The sequence below is a fragment of the Macrobrachium nipponense genome, chromosome 34, assembly GCF_015104395.2.
Source record: "Macrobrachium nipponense isolate FS-2020 chromosome 34, ASM1510439v2, whole genome shotgun sequence".
In the NCBI taxonomy this organism is placed as follows: domain Eukaryota; kingdom Metazoa; phylum Arthropoda; class Malacostraca; order Decapoda; family Palaemonidae; genus Macrobrachium; species Macrobrachium nipponense.
In genome coordinates this window covers 1,575,976-1,596,135 of record NC_061095.1, presented here as the reverse complement: position 1 = coordinate 1,596,135, position 20,160 = coordinate 1,575,976, and the positions used below count along the sequence as shown (strand labels likewise).

At 39.1% G+C, this 20,160-nt stretch overlaps 1 long non-coding RNA gene across 1 annotated transcript in view; it reads left to right on the top strand.

Moving 5' to 3' along the window:
- LOC135207619 (uncharacterized) overlaps positions 1–20,160 on the top strand; it is a 239,397-nt gene that overhangs the window by 203,563 nt on the left and 15,674 nt on the right. Inside the window, exon 2 of the long non-coding RNA XR_010313004.1 lies at positions 1–38. This exon is cut by the window's left edge and continues 68 nt beyond it. This is a non-coding gene — a long non-coding RNA (uncharacterized LOC135207619). The remainder of the gene's footprint in view (positions 39–20,160) is intronic.

Sequence of the window (20,160 nt, the reverse complement as noted above, 5' to 3'; positions counted from 1 at the left end):
CAGCCTCCTCAACCCTCAGTTAATCCTCTTACCCCCAGGTGAGTGTCTACTGTTCTCCTGAAGGAGGGGATGAAGGGGACGCCCCTTGGCGGTGTCGACGAGTAGTGAGTAGAGTAGATGAGTAAGGATTAGACAGATTGGGATATTCAGGTTGAAATCGGAGGCGAGTGTCTACAGTTCTCCTGAAGGAGGGGATGGAGGGGACGCCCCTTGGTGGTGTCGAGTAGGAGGGAACGCCCTTGGTGTCGAGTAGTGAGTAGATGGGTAAGAATTAGGTAGATGGGGGATATTCATGTCAAATTTGGGAGGCAATTGCCTACAGTTCTCCTGAAGGAGGGGATGAAGGGGACGCCCTTCGTGGCATCGAGTAGTGAGTAGATCAATAAGGATTGTGTGCATGGGGGAATAATCCAGTTCACTTTTGGGGCAGTTAGTTTCTGAGGAAAAAGGAAAATTTTAATTTCTCTTTTGTTTCTAGAGCTGGAAATTTAAAGCTTTTGTTGTTATCTTGGTGACGACGTGCTGCTGATGAGGCCTCTGTCTTCTAGTTTCTGAGCTGGAACAGTTCATTTGTGCCTGGTTCTGTTTTGGGGACGACGTGTTACTGATGATGCGTTTGTTGTTTAAACCATGAGGAGTGAAGCATTCATTCTCTGTCTTAAAATGGCGAGGGTTGACGTGCTCTTGGTGAGTGCTTTTGTACTCTGTCTGTGAGGGTGTCAACTTCAGGTCCTCTTTTGTGATATGGTAAGATGTGCTGTTGGTGGGTCTACTTTTAAGGGGTAGGAAATGGTAGAGAGGTAGTTGAGAATGATACACATATAAATGTGTATGAATGTATATATATGAGTATATGTATGTATATTTTTGTGTACAGGACAATGTATCTGAATACGACAGCAAAATCTGTTGCATACGAACATACATGATATCTGTATACAGCAAAAGTATAAAACCGGTTGCATACGAACATACATGATGTCTGTTTACAGCAAAAGTGTCTGTCAGTACATACATATAACATACGTATAACTGAATCACGAAAGTTTGGAACATGATAAAGGACGTGAGTCGAAAGATCTTGCAGCTACTCCAGTCTTTATCTTTCCTTCGTGGCTTATACCTTTTTACATGTACGTACATGAATACATAAAAGAACATAACCCATAACCCGGAAAGACAGGAGTATAGACTCAGACGTCAAATAGAATCAGACGTAATGCCTGGGGGCTTCGAACGTTGCAAATCTCGGTCAGCGACGTGAATAATAAACAACATGACCTTTGGAAGGAAGGCCACAGTACTCCTGCTCCTCTCTCTCTCTCTCTCTCTCTCTCTCTCCTTCTTCTGTCTCGCCTTCTTCCTTCTTCATCCTCTCTCTCTCTCTCAGTGAGTATAATGTAATTATTAATTCCCCCCACTCTCTGTGTGTGATTTTGGATTTAAATTTAATATGTTCTCTCTCTCTCTCTCTCTCTCTCTCTCTCTCTCTCTCTCTCTCTCTCTCTCTCGAGTAGGGTTTTTTCACATTCACTTGAGACACGTTTGAGTCAAATCACTATTTGGTTTTATCTGCTTGTTTATATATATTTTTTCAAGAGTGTTTATACTCCTCGTTGATAACTATTGTCTGATATAGCAGAGAACACAAGGATTAAAAGATGAAAGATTAAGGTATCGATATGTTCCGTGTCATTTCAAGGTATGCATAGAGTATGTATGTATGTATGTATATATATTCATTTATACATCTACATACATATAAACACAATCTCTCACATCACAGAGCCAATACATCCTCAAAAACGAGACATTACCCATGATTAGCGAACACCAAACACCGCAGGTAATGAAGAGAATCAACTCAAATTTGATAAAGCTCAAATGGATTAAAATATATCATTTTTTTTATTCGGTATCCCCCGTGCAATGTTTTCGTTTCTCGTCGGTGGGCCAAAAGGATCAACAAAAGTTCAAAGACTGCGTCCAGATGGGAAATAAAGTCATCAAAGAATCAAAGATGACGGTCTTTCCATTGGTGGGGAGAAGAAGAAGAAGCCTCTCTCTCTCTCTCTCTCTCTCTCTCTCTCTCTCTCTCTCTCTCTCTGTGTTTTTCCAGAAATTTTTGTCCATATTTTATTGAGACGAAATTCCCCATCCCAGTAATCTCTCTCTCTCTCTCTCTCTCTCTCTCTCTCTGTGTCTGTGTGTGTGTGTTTACTGCAGTGTGTTACGACCTTCATATTGTATTGAGACGAAATTCTGTGTGTGTGTGTGTGTGTGTCTGCGTGCTTGCGTGCAGTCACGGGTCAATAATCCACATAAAGAAAGCATCTCACAAGCAACAGAAATACAAATACGGAGACTCATCAAAGCAATTCAGCAAAACGAACGCACCTTGTAAACAACAGAATCAGGGGGAAGGGAAAAAAAATTATGCCAGTGAACGCACCTTGTAAACAACAGAATCAGAGGGAGGAAAAAAAATTATGCCAGTGAACGCACCTTGTAAACAACAGAATCAGAGGGAGGAGAAAAAAGATTATGCCAGTGAACGCACCTTGTAAACAACGTGAACCGGTGAAGAAAATAAACCATAAATAAACCATAAACGTGACGTAGTTTTATCGATGGTCTTCTAAAAGCGAACAAAAGCCCGACCTTGTTTAATATCTTATAAACAAAACGTCAGTCACCTCGATCGATATTCTTAATGTCAAGTCGTTTGGGCGCAGTTTCGCAAAGACTTAATTTGAGAGGTGTTGTAAGTACAATGTCGTCTTCTTTGATGTGCTAAACTTGTACGTATTGGAATCTCTCTCTCTCTCTCTCTCTCTCTCTCTCTCTCTCTCTCTCTCTCTCTCTTCTCTCCACGTTTTGCATTATCCTACGTAGGCACGACTCCCCTTTGACAAATGTTTTAGGTCAAGGTCTTTTTTTAAAATTGACCTTCAAACCATGATATTCTGAATGTTTTTGTTTTGTAGTAATACATGAGTAATTCACGTTCCCAATTGTCAAGCTTTCCATTTCCACCGAGGGGGCAGTGCCGTCAGTGCACCTCACGCGGTGCACGCTAGGCATTTCCTAAGGGTCTTTGCAGCGTCCCTTCGGCCCTTAGCTGCAACCCCTCTCATTCATTTTTCATTAGTTTTACTTCTTCCATCCAACTTTCCACTCTCCTAACATTTGTCTCACAGTGCAGCTGCGAGGTTTTCATCCTGTTACATATTTAAACTCTATTACTGTCGATTCCCCTTCCAGCGCTGAATAACCTCATAGATCCCAATTCTTGGGTCTTTGGCCTAAATTTTATATTCTTTATTCCTGTCCAATTATGACTTTACCAGATTCCACCCTCGTTTTTAACCGCACCAATTGCTCGTGCCATTGGCGTATGGGGGCATTTCATTAAATATGAACCCCGACAAAGGACCGATTCATTCCGCGGAGGGTACTCGAAGGACCCCCCCCCCCCCCTTTATACCCTACACCACCCCACCTGAATAGCTAATTCCGTCCTATGACGATATTCGGCTGATGGACGTCCAATCTCGGAAGCTTCGGGCCATTTAACGAGATTGTCGTTTTCTATCATATCCCATTAGGAGAGGGGACACTTTTCTATTCGTTGAATGAGAAGCACAAACCCTCTTCCCCTACCTCCCCCTCCTCCCCCTTCTCCTCCTGGTAGGGACATGGCGATTTTATTCACCTGATGCCCGTTCATTTGCATGCCAATGGGTGAATCCTATTTTTAGCTCCGTACTCCCGTGGCCAACCCTCCCCCTCCCCCCCATAACCGGATACATTCTCTCTCTCTCTCTCCTCTCTCTCTCTCTCTCTCTCTCTCTCTCTCTCTCTCAGTAAAATGAATAGGTCATGCGATAGAGCATTTGGGAAAGTCGATATTTTGATATTTATTACTGACTCTCTCTCTCTCTCTCTCTCTCTCTCTCTCTGTAAAATGAATAGGTCATTCGATAAAGAATTTGTGAAAGGTGATATTTTGAGGTAAATTTTCATTTCGAACGTGACTTCTCTTGGAGAAATACTTTTAGAACCCGTATTAGTCCTGTTTTCGTACCAATTCGCGTTCCTATACATTCCTGTCCAAGACGTGTATTCTGGCTATTTGTCCTCAATTCCGAATAAGCCTTACTTTAAAAATTCCAGTGTTAAAACATTCATTCTGTATAGATATAATATTTATTGTAGCCTCTCTTATCCTCAGAATGCAATCACAGATTTTGCTTTGATATGAGTAAATAAATTTGACAGATGACTTATGGTCTGACACGCCCCCTTTTCACCCGAAACAACTCGACTGATGTGTAATCGTCTCTCCCCATTGTGGCCGCATTGAACGTCGCTGCAACATGTTATTCCATTAAATGCAAACCCCAGACAAATGATCGATCAGTTCCATTTTTAGAGGAACTGAACGCCCCCCAAATCGTTAATTCTGTGCCGTGATGTCTGGCTTATGGATGAGCAATATCTAAAGCTGCGTCTGATTGTCGTTTTCTATAATATCCCATCAGGAGATAGGGGAGACTTTTCTATTGACAAAACAGGGCATGCATTTAGTGATGGCGACCCTTTTACGATTTTGCATAACAGTGCATGCGGACTTAATTTTAGTTCTTGCGCTGCTGTTGTGAGGCGTCACTAACAAAATCCCCTTCGTAGGAAAATTTATATGGCGAGTGGCTCTCTCTCTCTCTCTCTCTCTCTCTCTCTCTCTCTCTCTCTCTCTCTCTCTCCAGAGCATCTTTATGTATCTTTCCCAAATAATTTCCATTATACCAACATAGAGTCAACACTTTCATCACAAAATATACACATAAATAAAAAAAAAACTTATCATTTCTTCAGAATTAGACTCAGCCCCATAACATGGGCAGTGGAAAATATATAAACTTCGCCAAGTCCAAAATCATATGGTTTTTTAAGAGTCGGGAAACATCAGCAGAATCCAAACAACTTTGTCCATTTCTCTGCCAAAACGGAAGATGACTTAGAGAATACTTTCTTTTTTTTTTTTAAGAGATCCTCAACTGAGCGATTATAACCTATTATTTCAACGTCCATTGACTCTGTGGGTTGGAGATTCCAAAATATTATTTCACGCTGATGCCAAATTACGCTTACGGGTCCATTCTTCCGTTCGTGGATTGGTGGAATCGCTGTCACGTATGATCTATGGTTTCTTTTCAGATTTAAGAATATTTTCACGTCCAGAAATAAATAGTATTCTTCAATATTTGAGTCCATATTCAGTTTCATTTCATAGATTAATCATATTTTTCGTTGTTTCTGTATACTGGTTGTATGTTATGAATTTCCACAGTTATTATCATTAACTATCTGTATTTTTGTTTACCTTCATCATGGGCCAATAGCCTGAAATTGAATGCAATAATAGAAATGTGAGAGGAATTGATTATGTAGGACCATGACGTCATGCTATTCAACTTGCTCCCCTACAGCTGCTAATTATTGTATTGGTAAGCCTAACATCACGCAATTTCAAATTCAGAGCAAGACAGCCATGGCAACTTTGGTAAACTCTACGGAGTTTGTTACCCACGTTTAACTTACTCATTCCTACTTACAATGCATATAGTACATTTCCTTTAAAATAACTATGTATTTTACCTCCTGATTCTGGTAGAGTAAAGTAGGGTTGAATACTTATAATCTGTACATATATATATATATATATATAGATATATATATATATATATATATATATATATATTATATATATATATATACATATATATATATATATATCTATATATATATATATATATATATATATATATATATATCTATATATATATATATATATATATACATATATCTTATAATATATAAAGGTTTTTGCTGTGAAGGAAAAAATGAAAAGCGAGATAGCCAAGAACTTTCGGTCTAGCACGACCCGCTTTTTTTTTTACTAAGGCAACAGTTGTGCCTAGTAAAGGGTCGTGCTAGACCGAAAGTTCTTGGTTATCTCACTTTTCACCTTTTTTCCTTCGTGGACAAAAACCTATATTTATACATACCATCACGTTTTAAAAATCCTCCGTGATCAAGTTATTCATCTTATATATTATAATATATATATATATAATATATATTATATATATATATTATATATGTATGTGTGTGTGTATATATATATATATATATATATATATATCATATAAGGTATATATATATATATATATATATAATAATATATATATAGGCAGGAAGGGAAGGGCGCAGGAACCTAAATACACATCCTCATTTGATACATTTTTTAATTGCCACAACGCATTTCTTGACCCATGGTCCACATCAATCAAGGAGCATCCTATATAAAAAGGAGCTATATATACATATATATATATATTATACATATATATATGTATATATATATGTATATATATATATGTATATATATGCATATATATATATATATATGTATGTATTTATATATATACATACTTACATAAATACATACATACAAACACGTAACGTGCAACAAGATTATCAATGACTTCAGACTTTCACCTAGCTTTTATGAGTTCCTAAACTATACAAATTATTTTCCAAGATATATTTTAATGAATCATATTTCAAAATGCCTCGGTGTGTGCCCAAATCAGTTAGTTAAACTGTATATATTTTAAAAGATATGTATTGCAGAGATGTAGGAATTAGTAAGTTACATATGGGTGGCGAACTCCGTAGAGTTTACAGGAGTTTTCAAGGCTAATGTTGTCAGTGAATTGTTAGGCAAACTTATACAATAATGAGCAAATTTCTATTTAAGTTCTGTGTGTGTGCGCGTGTCCGTATCAGCTTTCTTTCTCCCCTTGCCCTTATAACCCCTCAATTATCGATATTTTAACCTGTATCACGTTCGCTATTCTTACCAAACGTGCCCACCTTTTGGCAAAGTTAATTACGTCCTCTAGCATAACGTATTCAAGCCCCAGACGCTGTAATCTTTAATGACGTCCGCCGTTGGGTGAAATTCGCGCACGACGCTTCCTTCCTTCGCGAGAAGACCGGCCTATCCCATTCTAATTAACAAAGTATCGACGAATTATCGGGAAACCTTAGTCTCAGAACCTCCTCGAGACTCATCCAGACTGAGCCACGGTGGTGGCTTCTGTAGCTCACCCGCGATTGGCGGAGAGCAAATCCCGTCGACCAATCATCTGCCTCGGTTCGTAGGAAAGTACTACGCTGACTGACGCCCCGGGGGAGACTGGAGTTTTAATTGCTCGATTTCTTCTCAAGATGACATCGGGGACAGACGATGTTTCAGGGCGATGTTTCGCGTTACAGCAGCGGAGAGGCCGTTAATGAGGGCATCATCGGCTTTGGTTAATAGGCGTGACCGGAGATGCTAAAGGAAATTAGCGGGAACGATTGAGTTCATTTGCATGCAAATGAGATTTCGCCGCCGGCTGTGTTTGTGCGTGCGTCGGCTTCATTAGCCGTTTTCGCTCATTCCGAACTGCCTCGTTTATCGGTCGGGACTGGCCTCTTGTCGTGAAATGTAGTAAGTGTGTTAGATACATTTTTATCTGTTTATTTATTTAAGCATTTTTCTTTTTTTAAATATGTGGTATATTATCTTTCTGTGTTTCCCTTCACTTCCTCTTGCTTCTTCCTAATAATAATAATAATAATAATAACAATAATAATAATAATAATAATAATATGATGATGATGATAATAATAATAATAAGAATAATAATAATAATAATAATAATAATAATAATAATAATAATAATAATAATAATAATAAAATAATAATAATAATAATAATAATAATAATAATAATAATAATAATAATTATCGATAGTAGATTTAAAGTGTGAGTATTTGTGTGTGCGTGCGTTTGTTTGTATGTTCTCGGGTATGCGGTCATTTCCTACATATTTCATAAAATGAACATTTATGCATACATTTCAAAACATTTTATTTATTTTATGGCATTTTTGATAAAGACTTAATCACTGTCTACAGATTAACGTAACATTATTTACTTATCGGTATGATATGAATATTCCTTATGCCACGACAATGTATCACAGATCACACAGAGAGAGAGAGAGAGAGAGAGAGAGAGAGAGAGAGAGAGAGAGAGAGAGAGAAGTGTCTCTCTCTGAGCAATAGGAAGAAATTCTGTAAACATCACCATCATAACCAGTTTATTTCTTTTGGAAAAAAGCAAAGTAAAAAATAAAAACTTTCCATCGTTCTTCGAGTGCATAAACCCCGTACAGTATCCTGGGGCGTGATACCCCCGCTGAGTTTATTCTGATTCCAGTAAGATGACGTCACGAGCTGAAAGATATTGTTATGATTCCAGTGTCCCCGTGACGTCATACATGCTTATTCTATATATAGGCTGAAACTACTCGTTGCTCGCTGGGAAAAACAAAAAGTGTATTCTTGTATTTTTTTTTGTTTTTTTTTTTTTTAGGTGCAGGTATAATGAGATAGTTTGTTCTCATTTCTGATTGGATATATTTCGGTCAATATCCAGTTAAAGCAATATAGAAACTTAATAAACACAGCAATTATTATTATTAATTTTATTCGGGTTGTATTGTTGTTTATGTAATGGACGCGGTTTGTTTGTTTTTTATTTTTTTTTTTAGCCAGCCGTCCTTCAAACTACTCAGATAAACATATCATTACGTACACACACACAACATTCAGCTATTCTTATACCCTGGGCTATTAATATCAAAACTGTTACGGTTTATTTATTAACAAGTTTTCAAGAGATGCCAATTTACAGAAACCAGTTACTCAGTCAATTAGCCTGAGTAAGTTAGCCCCCTTGTATAAAGTAGGTAAAAGGACTCTGCGTAAATCCGAAGCCCAAGATGAGGATGGTCGATGGCCGCTCAGTGGAAAGACGCATAAATAAAATGTGTGTGTGTATCTTTTATACGCAAGAAAAAATGTATATTTTATAAAAAGAGGGATTAACATACTTGTTAGATGACACTGTGCCCCAACGCGTCAGCTGATAGGAGGTATTTATCTTGTGTGTTTGTATGTGTATGATTTAGAAGTCTACGAGCAGCTATTTGTAACCGCTCCATTATACGTCCATTTCGATGTAGAAGTTAACCGATTCATTCATCGGAAACGAGATGGAATAAACAAAAAACGATCATCTTCCTGACGCCCACGAGCCGACCGTCAAAAAAACGACAATTTCTCACACCGCCCACGAACCCTCAAATATTGGACTGACATTTCCTGGCGGATTACCAGCGCTCTATGAAGAGGGAAAAAGATGCAAGGCATAAAAACTCTGTCTTTTCCGAACACCATCGAAAGGAGGAGGAGGAGGAGGAGGAGGAGGCAGTGTCCCATCCGCCGGATATCTCAACCTGGAGGGGAGTCATGAGGCAGATTACTTGAAACACATTCCAAATCTGAGACGGAAGGAAATTCCTCCCTCACTTTCATGTTATTGCCCGGAGGAATTCTCTCTCTCTCTCTCTCTCTCTCTCTCTCTCTCTCTCTCTCTCTCTCTCTCTCTCTCTCTCTCTCTCATGTATGCTGTCATTTTCTTAAATAGGTAATTTTTTGAAATTGGTATTTGTAATTTGTCATGAGTGGGTGAGGTTGTATGTTAATTTGCGTTACGTTTGTGTACTGTAGTATGTATGTATGTATGTATGCATGTATGTAGTATGTATGTATTATATATATATATATATATATATATATATATATATATATATATATATATATATAGTATATATGTATGATGTATGTATATATGTTATACCATCCAAAATATCTTTACAGTATTTCCGTATATACTTTGCAGTATTTCTTTGTCAATATTCCTCAATATACTTCTGCCAATATTTACCTATAAACTTCTGCTATTTCCCTGTAAAATTCTGCTAATATTTCCCTATAAACTTTGTCAATATTTCTCTATAAACTTTGCCAATATTTCTCTTTACACTTTGCCAATATTCTTCAATATAATTCTGCCGATATTTCACTTTATATTTCTTGCCAACCGCCAATATTTCCCTATATATCTTCCCAATATTTCCCCCATGAACGTCTGCCAATATTTCCCTTTATAACAACTGCTAACATCATCTCATCTCTGATAAACAATCAGACCAGTATTCTCCCCAACAAAGAAAAAAAATGTCGCTCCAACCGGATGACGTAATATTCCAATTCCCACTGGAATGATTGGCCATTCCAAATTTGTTTGGCTAATGATGACACGCTCCTTTGTTGGGTCTTTTTTTTTTGCGTGAAATTGGGATCCAGTACTTCGCGTACATCGTTTCTGTGGTCGGTTGTAAAATACTAGATTCGTTGATTTCAGGAGAAATTGTTGAATTGTTTCAGTCGTTTGTAAATTACTAAATATATCCGTTTCAGGAGACATTGTTGGGATTTATGTGAAATCAATTGTTGTCTTGTTACTCAGTGCCAGTGGATTCGTTATACAACTGTACCTGTTACCTACTATAGATTTATTAACTTAAGGAATTATTGGCTTGATAATTAAAATCGAGTATTATAGCGATACTCTGAATATTGGTGTATACGTCAACGAGATATTACATTTCATGTTTTTGTAATATTCCCTTTTCTGTTTCTTAAATTGAATTGGCGTCAGAGTAGAATAGAATACGATGAAACATTTCTGTATCCTTTATACTCCCTGCAAAAAATTTTATAGATTATTATATATATGGTAAAATAATTGCATTTTCGAAAGCCAGAAGTTTCTCTGGATAGAAAATATCGCAGTGGAATATGACCAGGGATATAAAGACGCCTCCGGAAAAATTGTGGAATATTTGAAACCGCTCCGTAATTAGATGAAGTCTCTCTTCTCTCTCTCTCTCTCTCTCTCTCTCTCTCTCTCTCTCTCTCTCTCTCTCTCTCTCTCTCTCTCTCCATATCGCCGCCGAGCTGAAGCTTCGTAAATATACTCTGCTATTCCTCATTAAATTGTTAGATTTTAAGATGAGAATAAAATTGTACAGTAGATTTATGTTTATAATATCTTTTATTTTTTATTTTTGCTATATACTTTATAATTAAGTAATGTGAAAGTAAAAAAAATAAATAAATAAAGTATTATTAATAATGCAAGTATATATATATATATATATATATATATATATATATATATATATATATATATATATTGCAGGAATATTACCAGGAATCTATATATATATATATATATATATATATCATATATATATATATATATATATATATATATATGTAGTATGCAGGAATATACCAGGAATCTTGTTATAGTATTATTATTATTATTATTATTATTATTTTATTATTATTATTATTATTATTATTATTATTATTATTATTAGCGGTATACCTCGTCACCACATTCCTACCAATATTTTGTTATACGTTTGTATTTGAATATATGCTGATGATGATTTTTTAGATTTATTCATTTTATTTATCAATTTATTTCTTTATTTTTTTCTATTATTTCCTCTATAATTGAGTAATATGACAGCAAAATAAAAATGAGTACTTTAGACGGAAACTTGAACGTCATGGCGTGGTTAGATCCTAAACAAAAATGACGAAATTAAGTTATGGAGGCTTGTAGTATACCTTAGTAAACATTATACATTGTACCAGTATTATGATGTGCATTTTCTGCATGAATGATTCAGTACTTTTTAAATAAACCAGCGTCTTCTATTTAGTTTCCTATTCGTCACATGCCGTCCCCCACCCCAGTGGCTGCTTCTGCAAGTACTTTTTCGGTCCATACTCTGACGGAATAGCGAACGCACCTGTCAGGCGTCCTTCTCCCACAACCTACCTCGGGTTTCTTTCCGCTTGTAATTTAATCTAATAATCTATAATATCTATATATATATATATATAGATATATATATATAATATATATATATATATTATATAAATAACACCAAGATCCGGAATTTTTATCTTGCTTGTTCTTCATTAATCTTAAAAAAATCATTTTTTTCTGTTTTAACGTATTCCTATATTCATTTGATTAAATGTGTATTTAGTCTTCATAAATGATTATTGTAGACGAGTCTTTAAAATCCTCTCATAATAAGAGAGTGAATATTGTGGGGAAATAATTTATTTGAATTTCTCGGTATTAATTTCCTCATGTTTCACAGACGTATGAAAAACACACGCCTACACCTCCCACACACACACACTTTTCATTCATAAGATCGGCGTCTCTCTCTATAATAATGTTTATCCCATTCATTCTCGATGACGTACGGTCACGGCGACGATTCTCCCGCTCTGATTGGTGGACGTTGATGACGTCATCATGATTCAGGCAAGGCTAAAGGTAGAGAAAAAAAGAACCTCTCTCATTGGCTGAGACAAATGCCATCACGGAGCGAGTGCCGTGTCGCACGATCTCCCATTGGCGAAGGAGGAACGTCACATGTCAAGCGTAGAGCCACGCCCCCTTTTTGTGAAACGTCATCGCGCGTTCATTGATGGGAAAAGGGGGCTGTTGTACTCTCTTGGAGCCAGTGCATGCGATGACGGCGTAAAGGAGAGTGTCGCGTTTTTTTTTTTCAAAGTGGTCAGTCAAGGCAATTATGGCCGTCTCGGGACGAAGGGATAAACCATCGCATATCTCAAGGTTCTCCAGCTGACGAAGAGCAAGGCAAGTAATATTATCACATTCCCACTTGAGTTATGTCTCGAGATATTAGGGTCCTTTTGCCTCTGAGTAATGGCCCGGTTTACGATTTATTACTGGTACATACCGGAAGATTTAGTGTCCTTTTCGTCTGCGCGAGAGAGACGGTTTCTCTTCCTCGTTCATTCTCGCTCCTCTGCAGCGCCAATTAGATCGATATTTCCTTTCGTTCGATGGGATTTTCGGTCTTAGTGTCGACGGTTCGGGTGCTACGAAAGAGCTGACCTTCCTGAATCAGAAAGAAGATAGATAAAACTTGATCGGTAATGGAGGAATAATGAATAGGATATAAAACCGTGGTAAATATTATTATTATTATTATTATTGTGCTCTATCACAGTCCTCCAATCGACTGGGTGGTATTTATAGTGTGTGGTTCCGGGTTGCAACCTGCCTCCTTAGGAGTCCATCACTTTTCTTACTATGTGCGCCGTTTCTAGGATCACACACTTCTGCATGAGTCCTGGAGCTACTTCAGCCTCTAGTTTTTCTAGATTCCTTTTCAGGGATCTTGGATCGTGCCCTAGTGTTCCTATGATTATGGGTACAATTTCCACTGGCATATCCCATATCCTTCTTATTTCTATTTTCAGATCTTGATACTTGTCCATTTTTTCCCTCTCTTTCTCTTCAACTCTGGTGTCCCATGGTATTGCGACATCAATGAGTGATGCTTTCTTCTTGATTTTGTCAATCAACGTCACGTCTGTTCTATTTGCACGTATCAACCCTATCTGTTTCTGATTACCATAGTCCCAGAGGATTTTCTTTGCCTGATCGTTTTCTATCACTCCTCAGGTTGGTGCTCGTACCACTTATTACTGCAAGGTAGCTGATGTTTCTTGCACAGGCTCCAGTGGAGGGCTTTTGCCACTGAATCATGCCTCTTTTTGTACTGGTTCTGTGCAAGTGCCGGACATTCGCTTGCTATGTGGTTTGATGGTTTCATTTTTCGTATTGCACTTCCTACATATGGGAGAGATGTTATTTCCGTCTATCGTTCTTTGAACATATACTGGTTCTTAGGGCCTGATCTGGTGCCGCTGTTATCATTCCTTCAGTTTCCTTCTTTAGCTCTCCCCTCTGTAGCCATTGCCACGTGTCATCGCTGGCTAGTTCTTTATTCTATCTCATGTATTGTCCGTGCATTGGTTTGTTTGTGCCAGTCCTCTGTTCTGTCTGTCATTCTCCTGTCTCTGTATATTTCTGGGTCTTCGTCTACTTTTATTAGTCCTTCTTCCCATGCACTCTTTAGCCACTCGTCTTCACTGGTTTCAGATATTGCCCAGTGCTCTGTTCTCGATGTTGACGCAGTCCTCTTTATACTTAGTAGTCCTCTCCCTCCTCCTTTCGTGTTATGTATAGTCTGTCCGTATTTGCTTTTGGGTGTAGTGCTTTGTGTATTGTCATATGTTTCCTAGTTTTCTGATCTATGCTGCGGAGTTCTGCCTTCGTCCATTCCACTATTCCTGCGCTGTATCTGATTACTGGCACTGCCCATGTGTTTATGGCTTTTATCATATTTCCGGCGTTGAGTTTTGACTTGAGTATCGCCTTGAGTCTCTCTGCATATATTCTTTCCTGATCGTGTCCTTCATCTCTTGGTGTTTTATATCCCCTCCTTCCATTATTCCCAGGTATTTGTATCCTGTCTCATCTATGTGTTTGATGTTGCTCCCATCTGGTAGCTTTATCCCTTCAGTTCTTGTTACTTTGCCTTTTGTATGTTGACTAAGGCGCATTTTTCTATTCCAAACTCCATCCTGATGTCCCCAGATACAATCCTTACAGTCGGATTAGGGTATCTATTTCCTTGATGCTCTTACCATACAGCTTGATGTCGTCCATGAACATCAGATGGTTAATTCTGTTGCCTCTTTTCTTGAGTTGGTATTCGGCATCCATCTTCTGTAGTACTTTGTCATGGGAATCATGGCTACTACGAAGAGTAGTGGGGACAGTGAGTCTCCCTGGAAGATCCCTCTCCTGATATAACCTCTGCTAGTCTTATTCCAGAGCTTGTAAGTATTGTATTCCAGTTGCGCATTGTGTTTTTGAGGAAGCTGATGGTGTTTTCTCTGCCCGTATATTTTCAGGCATTCTATTAGCCATGTGTGTGGTATCATGTTGAAGGCTTTCTTATAGTCTATCCATAGCCATGCTTAGGTTGGTTTTCCTTCTCCTACTGTTCTTCATTACCATTTTGTCTATCAGGAGTCTGGTCTTTTGTGCCCTACCAGTTCCTTCTATCGCATCTGCCTTTCGCCTTTCTGGTGGGGTGTGGGGGGATGGTGTTTGTCTCCTCTAGGTCGTTGTATAGCCTTTCACTGATGAATAACCTGTTAGTAACTTCCACATTATTCGGTATGGCAGGAGGTGAATAGGGCCTGTAGTTTGGTGGCTATATTTCCCTTACCTCTTCTTTTTGTACTAAGGAATGTTCTTCCTGTGGTCATCCATTTGGGTGCATGGTGATTTGAATATATACAATGATGGAGTTGTTCTGCTATTCATGGTGTAGGGCCTTGAAGTTTTTGAGCCAGTATCCATGGACTTCATCGGAACCTGGGCTTTCCAGTTTGGCATTTTCTTTAGTTGGGGTGCTGACTGTGTCTGTCGTGATCTCTTTGAATCTTTGTTATTCTCCCTGTTTCTTCTTCCTTGACTTCTGGAGCCATGTTGCATGTTTGTTGTGTGATAACCGGATTGCCTCCATAGTTTCCCAGAGTCTCTTTACTTGGTTCGGCTTCAGGAATTTCTGGGTGGTTGTCTTCCCCTCTTAGTTGGCTGTAATAGTCTTTTCTGGTTAGTTCCGAATAGTTTGTTCTGTTGGTATCCCTTATATTCCTGTTCATGTACCGTTGGATATTATGTGCTTTGGCCTTAAGCCTCTGTTTTATATCTTATTTGTGTTGTTTAGTCCCCTCTCTTGTACTTTGTATTTCTCGTTGAGTTCCTCCCTTGTTTTCTTTGCTTCTTAGCCTTTTCTGCCATCTCTTTCAGTTTACTCAAGTCAAGATCTCATCACCATGATCTGCTTTTCCAGGCGCCTTTTTCCAAGGAGATTGCTGTTTTGGTTTCTGTGGGTTGGTTGTGCCGGTGGTGTTTGTGTTCGAATCCCCATCAGTTATATACTAACCTTGCTCCTGCATATGCCAAGATATTTGTTTCTGTGATAGGTGGTGTGTATTATGCCCATTATTTCATTGACCTCACTTGTTTTCTCCCTTAATTTCTTGCGTTGTAGGCTTTCATGGAGGGGATCTTTGTTCTCTCTGTATCTGGCTCCATCCATTGTCTAATCTTTTTCTACCCATTCCGTCCTCTCTGTTACTTCGTCGGTGTTTCTCGTGTGTCGTTGTTTGATACCTCATCATCCCTGTCGTCTTCTGTGGCATCGTCTCTCAGTTCGTCTTTGTGTAATTCGTTGTCATGTGACATTTCACTTTCCAGTTCTTCTCTTTCTGTTGGGGAGAGCCAGTTCTTTTTCTTTATGTTCCTTACTTGGTCTGCCAGCCTCTGCTCTGTTCGGGGGGTGTTATTCCTCTCATTCCAGATGTTGACCAACCTTCTTCTATATCCTCTCTCTGTCGGGTTGCTTCTGATGTAGCATCTCCATATTTCCTTATTTTCTTCTTCTTGTCCATTTCTTCCTTATTATTATTATTATTATTATTATTATTATTATTTATTAGTATTTTTTTTTTTTTTTTTTTTTTTTTTTTTTTTTTTTTTTTTTTTTTTTTTTTTTTTTTTTTTTTTGCTCTATCACAGTCCTCCAATTCGGACTGGGTGTTATTTATAGTGTGGGGTTCCGGGTTGCATCCTGCCTCCTTAGGAGTCCATCACTTTTCTTACTATGTGTGCCGTTTCCAGGATCACACTCTTCTGCATGAGTCCTGGGGCTACTTCAGCCTCTAGTTTTTCTAGATTCCTTTTCAGGGATCTTGGGATCGTGCTTAGTGCTCTATGATTATGGGTACGATTTCCACTGGCATATCCCATATCCTTCTTATTCTATTTCAGATCTTGATACTTATCCATTTGTTCCATCCCTCTCCTTTCTCTTCAACTCTGGTGTCCCATGGTATTGCGACATCAATGAGTGATACTTTCTTCTTGACCTTGTCAATCAACGTCACGTCTGGCGTCTGTTTGCACGTATCACCCTATCCGTTCTGATACCATAGTCCCAGAGGATCTTTGCCGTGATCGTTTTCTATCACTCCCTCAGGTTGGTGCTCGTACCACTTATTACTGCAAGGTAGCTGATGTTTCTTGCACAGGCTCCAGTGGAGGGCTTTTGCCACTGAATCATGCCTCTTTTGTACTGGTTCTGTGCAAGTGCCGGGCATTCACTTGCTATGTGGTTTATGGTTTCACTTTTCGTATTGCACTTCCTACATATGTGAGAGATGTTATTTCCGTCTATCGTACTTTGGACATATCTGGTTCTTAGGGCCTGATCTTGTGCCGCTGTTATCAATTCCTTCAGTTTCCTTCTTTAGCTCTCCCCTCTGTAGCCATTGCCAATTGTCATCGCTGGCTAGTTCTTTAGTCTGTCTCATGTATTGTCCGTGCATGGTTGTTGTGCCAGTCCTCTGTTCTTTCTGTCTTTCTCCTGTCTCTGTATATTTCTGGGTCTTCGTCTGCTTTTATTAGTCCTTCTTCCCATGCACTCTTTAGCCATCGTCTTCACTGGTTTTCAGATATTGCCCCCAGTGCTCTGTTTTCGATGTTGACGCAGTCTCTATATTAGTAGTCCTCTCCCTCCTTCCTTTCGTGTGGCGCCGTGGAGGAGTGGGTTAGGTCGTCAATAGACTTAAGTCAAGTTAAGCAACATTGGCTCTGGTCAGTCGTTGGATGGGTGACCGCTCTCCTCGGCGTTGATTCCTTGGGAAAGGATCTTTACCATAATTTCCTCAGTCTACTCAGCTGTAAATGAGTACCTATCCCTGATGGGGGTAGGGTCCAGCTATGGGTTAAATAGCAAAACTCAGCAATGATGGAAAGAAAATGAAGGATTAAACGACAACGACGTAAATGGAACCTCTGGCAAACAGAGGAGCTTCGTCCGGCGGACCAGGTATTCAACCAATTGAAGGGGAAGACGGTCAGGTACTTGGAGGTCGTCATCCAGCAACTGATCACCACAACGACAATAATCAACAGCGAGATTATTATTATTATATTATTAATATTTTTTTTTTTTTTTATTGCTCTATCACAGTCCTCCAATTCGACTGGGTGGTATTTATAGTGTGGGTTCGGGTTGCATCCTGCCTCCTTAGGAGTCCATCACTTTTCTTTACTATGTGTGCCGTTTCTAGGATCACACTCTCTGCATGAGGCCCGGAGCTACTTCCAGCTCTACTTTTTCCAGATTCCTTTTCAGGGATCTTGGGATCGTGCCTAGTGCTCCTATGATTATGGGTACGATTTCCACTGGCATATCCCATATCCTTCTTATTTCTATTTCAGATCTGATACTTATCCATTTTTTTCCCTCTCTTTCTCTTCAACTCTGGTGTCCCCATGGTATTGCGACATCAATGAGTGATACTTTCTTCTTGACTTTGTCAATCAACGTCACGTCTGGTCTGTTTGCACGTATCACCCTATCCGTTCTGATACATAGTCCCAGAGGATCTTTGCCTGATCGTTTTCTATCACTCCTCAGGTTGGTGCTCGTACCACTTATTACTGCAAGGTAGCTGATGTTTCTTGCACAGGCTCAGTGGAGGCTTTTGCCACTGAATCATGCCTCTTTTTGTACTGGTCTGTGCAAGTGCCGGGCATTCACTTGCTATGTGGTTTATGGTTTCATTTTTCGTATTGCACTTCTACATATGGGAGAGATGTTATTTCCGTCTATCATCCCTTGAACATATCTGGTTCTTAGGGCCTGATCTTGTGCCGCTGTTATCATTCCTTCAGTTTCCTTCTTTAGCTCTCCCCTCTGTAGCCACTGCCATGTGTCATCGCTGGCTAGTTCTTTAGTCTATCTCATGTATTGTCCGTGCATTGGTTTGTTGTGCCAGTCCTCTGTTCTTTCTGTCTTTCTCTGTCTCTGTATATTTCTGGGTCTTCGTCTACTTTTATTAGTCCTTCTTCCCATGCACTCTTTAGCCACTCGTCTTCACTGGTTTTCAGATATTGCCCCACTGCTCTGTTTTCGATGTTGACACAGTCCTCTATACGTTAGTAGTCCTCTCTCCCTCCTTCCTTTCGTGTTATGTATAGTCTGTCCGTATTTGCTCTGAGTGAAGTGCTTTGTGTATTGTCATTTGTTTCCTGGTTTTCTTATCTATGCTGCGGAGTTCTGCCTTCGTCCATTCCACTATTCCTGCGCCTGTATCTGATTACTGCACTGCCATGTGTTTATGGCTTTTATCATATTTCCGGCGTTGAGTTTTGACTTGAGTATCGCCTTGAGTCTCTGCATATATTCTTTCTGATCGTGTCCTTCATCTCTTGGTGTATACTCCTCCTTCCATTATTCCAGGTATTTGTATCCTGTCTCATCTATGTGTTTGATGTTGCTCCATCTGGTAGCTTTATCCCTTCAGTTCTCGTTACTTTGCCTTTTTGTATGTTGACTAAGGCGCATTTCTATTCCAACTCCATCCTGATGTCCCCAGATACAATCCTACAGTCTGGATTAGGGTATATATTTCCTTGATGCTCTTACCATACAGCTTGATGTCGTCCATGAACATCAGATGGTTGATTCTGTTGCCTCTTTTCTTGAGTTGGTATCCGGCATCCATCTTCTGTAGTACTTTTGTCATGGGAATCATGGCTACTACGAAGAGTAGTGGGGACAGTGAGTCGCCCTGAAAGATCCCTCTCCTGATATTAACCTATGCTAGTCTTATTTCCAGAGCTTGTAAGTATTGTATTCCAGTTGCGCATTGTATTTTTGAGGAAGCTGATGGTATTTTCCTCTGCCCCGTATATTTTCAGGCACTCTATTAGCCATGTGTGTGGTATCATGTCGAAGGCTTTCTTATAGTCTATCCATCGCCATGCTTAGGTTGGTTTTCCTTCTCCTACTGTTCTTCATTACCATTTTGTCTATCAGGAGCTGGTCTTTTGTGACCCCTACACTTCCTTCTGCAGCCTTTCTGTTGGTGGGGGATGGTGTTTGTCTCCTCTAGGTAGTTGTATAGCCTTTCACTGATGATACCTGTTAGTAACTTCCACATTATTGGTAGGCAGGTGATAGGCCTGTAGTTACTGGCTATATTTCCCTTACTCTTGTCTTTTTGTACTAAGGATGTTCTTCCTGTGGTCATCCATTTGGGCTTGCTGATTTGAGATACAATGCTGGAGTTGTTTGTCGCTATTCGTGGGTGTAGGGCCTTGAAGTTTTTGAGCCAGTATCCATGGACTTCATC